The sequence below is a fragment of the Cibotium barometz genome, chromosome 43, assembly GCF_041138505.1.
Source record: "Cibotium barometz isolate CiBa-2024 chromosome 43, ASM4113850v1, whole genome shotgun sequence".
NCBI lineage: Eukaryota > Viridiplantae > Streptophyta > Polypodiopsida > Cyatheales > Cibotiaceae > Cibotium > Cibotium barometz.
The window spans coordinates 16,993,994-16,999,993 of record NC_141088.1 but is presented as its reverse complement, the minus strand read 5'-3'; the positions used below and the strand labels follow the sequence as shown (position 1 = coordinate 16,999,993).

At 41.5% G+C, this 6,000-nt stretch overlaps 1 pseudogene; it reads right to left on the bottom strand.

The window, feature by feature from the left end:
- Positions 1-890: 890 nt before the first annotated feature.
- Positions 891-1,589, bottom strand: LOC147613620 (germin-like protein 8-2 pseudogene; annotated as a pseudogene).
- Between the last annotated feature and the right edge of the window lie 4,411 nt (positions 1,590-6,000).

Below are 6,000 nucleotides of genomic sequence, written 5' to 3'. Positions count from 1 at the left end.
CCCGAGCGTTTGCACACCCTCGATGGTATGGATAATGCAATTTTAAATGAGGTGAATTGGTAGGTGTGCCTCAAAAGACCATGCCTCTGTGAGTAATTAAAGAAGAAATATAACCTTAGGAAGATGTGAAAAATATAATCCATATGAAGGTTGTAGAGTGGTTGGTTTTAAAAGCCTCGTTATATAATATGGAAGGTCACACATGTTAGAGTTCTCCACGCACCATCTACCGTCTCTATATATATGCCTCCCACACCCTTCCTCTATTGCAAAGTTGTTGCAGCTTTGGACAACTAGCCATACCATCTCTCTCTCTCTCTCTCTCTCTCTTTACGGCTTTCGTGATGGATTTTACTCATGATACGTGGATGGGAGGGTTCTGTCACATGGATTTTAGTGAGAGTACCAACCGAAGAGAATGCCTCACAAGAGAGTACCCATAGAGAAGGTGTTTGATGAGGGCATGCATTGAGGGGGATATGTATAGAGGAAGCCTCAAAGGTCGAGGTGTTGTGCAACTAAAGCACAAAGTTCTAAGCATTAGGTCTTGGCTTCTTTCAAAACCTAGTTACACAAAGGGCAAAATAGCAATGTCATTATTCAAAAGGAATTCATGCCACTTATGAAGAATTCGTGCCACTTGTAGTTTGTTCACGCGATGACGAGAGTGTGCATGCACGGGGTAAAGTCTAAGGTTCACACATTAGGTTAGGAAGATAATAATCTCAATTGGCAAGTTAGATCATACTCTGAAAATGGGATAGGCTTCATTTCAAACCTGGTTACACAATCGGAAAGATTGAAGTTTAAAAAACAATGCCTTTATTCAAAAGGAATTCATATGCCACTTGTAGTTTGTACACGATGAGGAGAGAGGCAGTCTAATAAAACTAAGAGAGGGTTTTGCGGACGCTGGCCATGAGGCTTTCCACCTCACCCTTGTCAATGCCGAAGGCTGTCTCTAGCACCTCCTCGGGCAGGGGTGGGTATGCGTCGAAGAGAGCGGCGGCGAGCTGCGAGGTGCCCGGGTTCTGGCTATTGAGGGCGGAGATGGCGAGGGCGGAGTGGTGCTTGTCGGGGTTGAGCTGGAAGTGCACGAGGCCGCGAGGGAAGACAAAGAGATCGCCGGGGGAGAGGGTCTGCTCGAAGAGGGTATTGTTGGGCGTGGCGGTGACGAAGCCCACCTTGAGCGTGCCCTCGGCCAGGAAGAGCACCTCGGTGGCACGGGGATGCACGTGGGGCGGGTTTAATCCCTTGGGGTCAAAGTCGATGCGGGCGATGGACAGGCCCTGCGTGTTGAGGGCAAAGAAATTGGCCGCACTGGCCAGGTTGACGGACACGCCCAGCCCTTTCATAGGTTGGCCGGGATGCTCAAGCATCGTGAACTTGAAGTCCGCGTCCTGCACCTCGTCGGTTGGCTTGCAGGCGAACCCGTTGAGGGTGATCATGCTGGTGTTATCGGCCACACAGAAGTCCTGCAGAGGGTCTGCATCCGCGGCCCTCACTTCTAGTATGAGCGTAGAGGAGGCCAACAGCATCACTGCGCCCAGAAGAAGCAAGCTGCTGGCTGCTGCTGCTGCTGCTGCCATGGTTTGAGGAATATTGTTGTGGGGAATGCGATGCGATGAGGAGCGTGGAAAGATTTGAGCGCGGCTGAGATGATGAGTATAGGCCTCTCCTCATAAGCTGGTATTTATGCTCTGCATGACATCCACTCGAAGGAACGAGTCCTAATATCCGCTCCAAGAAGGAACCAGTCATATCGCTCAAGAAAGAGTCCATGTGCATCGTGCCGCTTCGACCCAGTCGTTCCCGGCCAACGAGTCCTGAGGTGCCGGAAGGGAGGACGTCCCATCGATTGACGTAGTCTCCAAGTGCCGCCCATGTCAAACCGACATTCGCCGAGAACCTTGTGAGCTTTGAAGCCGCATATCGTTCACTGTTCCGAATGGACACCTTCACATTCATTGGTGTCTTGTATCCTCCTCCACGTCGGACTGATGCGAATTTGAACCTTGGAAGTACTGCGGCCTTCCAATTATAAGCCCGGCATTGCGAAACTAATAATGCTTGGGGGCCACACGGGTGTGAATATTGTAACTTCCTTCATGAATCTTTTTTCATTGGGGGAGAGAGAGAGAGAGAGCACACACAAGAGAGGAGTTGCACCAAACAAGAATGACTGTACTATGATAATACTTTCACCATTTACAATTCCTTTATAGCCGTATCTTATGATCTCTTAATAAGAGGGACTCCATACCTAGAGTGTTAGCACCACTAGACACACTACTAGATTCTGAGAATATCCAAAAAAAAAAACTCCCCTTCGAAGTCAAGGAGTGTCATCTAAGAGGGAGAACTTCCATATCATGATTTGGGCTCTTAGTGATGTGACGAGTGCCCTCCGACATTCATGTGTCTAATGAAAAATGTTTATTATCATGAGTATTGTGCAATGGAATCGGGGGTACGAAACTTCATACAGTTCTTACGTTTTCACTACAAACCAAATGTATAAGCAAACGTGCCAGACCTCATAATATTACTTAAGGCGAGTCAACTAAGAATAAAAAACTAAGACATTCCTAGTGACATTACACTTAACCAATGGGGAATAAATTTCCTAAGAGTTCTATACATGTGATGATGGACTCTAACATTATGTCATAGAGGTCTATAGATCATGTCCTCTTTTGAAAGAAGAAAGATAGTACATACCATCTCTCACTATCTTTTTGTTGATTAAAGATGACTTAATAGGCAAACTATAAAGAGAAAATATTCCATATATTGATGATTTGTTGAGTTAGTGAGCTAGAACAAAGTGAAAGTACACATAGTGCCAAGATAGGCAAGGATAGGAGAACGTGGAAGAAAGAAAGAGAGGTAACACACACAAGAGAGGAGTTGCACCAAACAAGAATGATTGTACTATGATAATACTTCCACCATTTACAATTCTGTTATAGGCATAAAGCCTCATCCCATGTTCTCTTAATAAGAGGCAGTTCACACCTAGAGAGTTCGCACAACTAGACACACTACTAGACTATGAGAATATCCAAAAAAAAAAACCTTTTGAAGTCAAGGAGTGTCATCTAAGAGAGATAACTTCAATATGATGGTTTGGGTGCTCAAGTGATGTGACTAGGGCCCTCTGACATTCATGCGCATCTCATGAAAAATGTTTATTATCATGAGTATTCTACAATGAAATTGGGGGTACGAAACTTCATACAGTTCTTACGTTTCCACTACAAACCAAATGTATAACCAAACATGCTAGACCTCATAATATTACCTAAGGCGAGTCAACTAAGAATAAAAACAAAGACACTCCTAGCGACATTACACTCAACCAATGGGGAACAAATTTTCTACAAGTTCTATTCATGTTTTGATGGACTCTAAGATCATGTCATAGAGGTCTATAGAGATCATGTCATAGATGTTCTCTGTCATCCGCTCATCTTGACTACAGAAGAGTGCCATAATACACTCCCTTGAGAACCACCTATGTCTAATATCTACGATAGTCAAAAAATAGAGGTGCTCGAAGTGTATCTCTAGGCAACTTGGTATGAACAACAAGGTAAAGTAAGCAGATGCTTGAAGGAAAAGGCTATCATACTTACCTCTATTTAAAGTTGAGGGACTCCAGATATAACCTCCTCATCTACAACTTCATTTGAAAGTCGAAAAACTGACTGAAATACTATAACTTTAAAATTTAGATTGCAATTTATGTGTCAAAAATTACATTCCAATATCATATGCTTGAATCTCAACCTCGATCAACTAACAGAGCGCGCTCCGGAGTGAAGGAGTGTGTTATTTCAAGATTAAGATAGACCACGGACATACATCAACAACACACATGTGCATTGCAGATAAGAAATCTACAACAATCCATGAGCATGCACAAGTAGAGCGCAGAGTCACTAAAGGATGTGCACAGATAATGGGTGCACCGCTTAAAATATCATTTTCCACCCTCACTTATGTGCCTAAGAAAGATTAATAGTTTGTTTCAATCATTACATTTCCCGCATAATTTTTGTTAATTATGTAGTCAAGGGATGACCAAGCCAAGTGAAAGAGCCGGCATCCACTCAATGTGTGCTTAGACTAGCCTAGACAAGGTTAGACAATAAGTGGGTGCCCAATGAGTTATTGGGTATGGACGCCCAAACTTATAACTCCCTTGTATATGAGTGAATTTATCTAATGAGAGAAAGGGACATTCCCTTGAGTGTTGATTGAGAGTGTGCTCTTGCTCCTTGTGCTCTAGCTCTCTACCCTATCCTCATATTGTTTTCATAGTGCTTATGTGAGAGTGAGTGTGTGTGAGAGTTCTACCCTCTTGCCCTCTTGGAGCTTCTTATAATGTAGAAGATAATGCCATACAAAAACATTGGATCTAAAAAATTGATAGCATGCTTCTTCAAGACAAACAATCTAGGCATTGTACAACATATGTACAATGCCTAGATTCATAATTAAGTTCTGACACTATTGATAGTGTTAGAACATTTAATTGGAACCATAGAGTGATTTTTTCTTTCTATTCTAGATAACCTTTGATAATGTTCATCATCAATTTTCTTAGATGCACATACATGTATCTATGTGCATACATGTATGTATATTATGTATATCATTTCTATATAATATAATAGTAAGGCTTCTAAGGGCAACCATGGAATCACGATCTTCTACCCAAATGAGAAGGGTGCTAAGAGCTCTTTGTTCACCTCCCAACCATAGACAAAATAAACATATGACCCTTTTGTACATGGACTCCACTCTTTTATTAGCTAGTATGCTCTTCACATGTACCTGCCCACTCTCACTAGTGTCCGGCTAAGTCTTGAGTCCTACCGATCATTTTTCGCTCCCCTAAACACCGCCCGTGTCTTGTTTGGACGGTCGAGGTCTCTAGGCTCCCAATAATTCCATTGTCATGACATTACTCCGCCCTTAAGAGGAGTTTTTGTCCTCGAAAAAAAAAATTCGAGAACCTCTTTCTGAGTGTGCTTACCTTTTCCCACATAGAACCTTCTTCTTTTATATCCTTCCACTTGACTAAACACTCCTGCCGTATAAAGTGTCGAGTTCTTTTTTCTTGGAAATCCAAGATCTTTTTTCTGGTTCGTGTGGTAAGGATGGGGGTTCTATAAGCTTTACTAGGATCTCTTGACTGACGAGATTATCGTCATCACCCAACTTCTTTTTAAGTCTACTGACGTCAGAAAGTGGCTGGACTTTAGAGCTTTCTTATTATAAAGCTAACTTATAAAAGCAACGTACCTACTTTTTTAAGTATTGCAAATGGACCACAATACCTTGGAGATAGCTTCGGACTTCTCCCCGTTTTCAAAGATTCGGAAAGTGCAAGAACCTTTGAAAACAAATCACCTTCCTCAAAGATGATTTTTCTACGATCTTTGTTTGCATAATGTTTAGCACCGTCCTGTGCTCTCTTAAAATTATCTTTTGCAATTTTTGTCATCTTCTCGAGGACTTGAAGAAAATCTTTAATCTTTTGTATCTTTTCTTTCGCGAGTCCAATGGCCACTAGAGCTTGTTGTTGAAAACCATACATCAACATAAATGGACTAAATCCCGTTAACATCACATTAGGGAATTTGAAAAAATCCCAATTCCCACTTTCGAAGATTTGAACTATATTTGTTAAAATTGGCTAGATGAAATCAATAAAATATTCTAGATTTGGACTATGTTTATTAAAATCGACTAGAAAGAAGCTTGTATTACTTGTAAATTTATTCTATATCAGTGAAACTTGAGAAGAATTGCCCTTTTGATTTAGACTATATTTCACTAATGCAAGAAGAACATGCTCAACAAATAATAATCTATATTTCTATCGGAGAGATTTTAAAATACTACAATACAACATAGGTTACCATGTGATTATAGGGATCATTACTTAGTAATTCTACATTCAAAACCTCTTAGAAGTAGTAGTGTTGA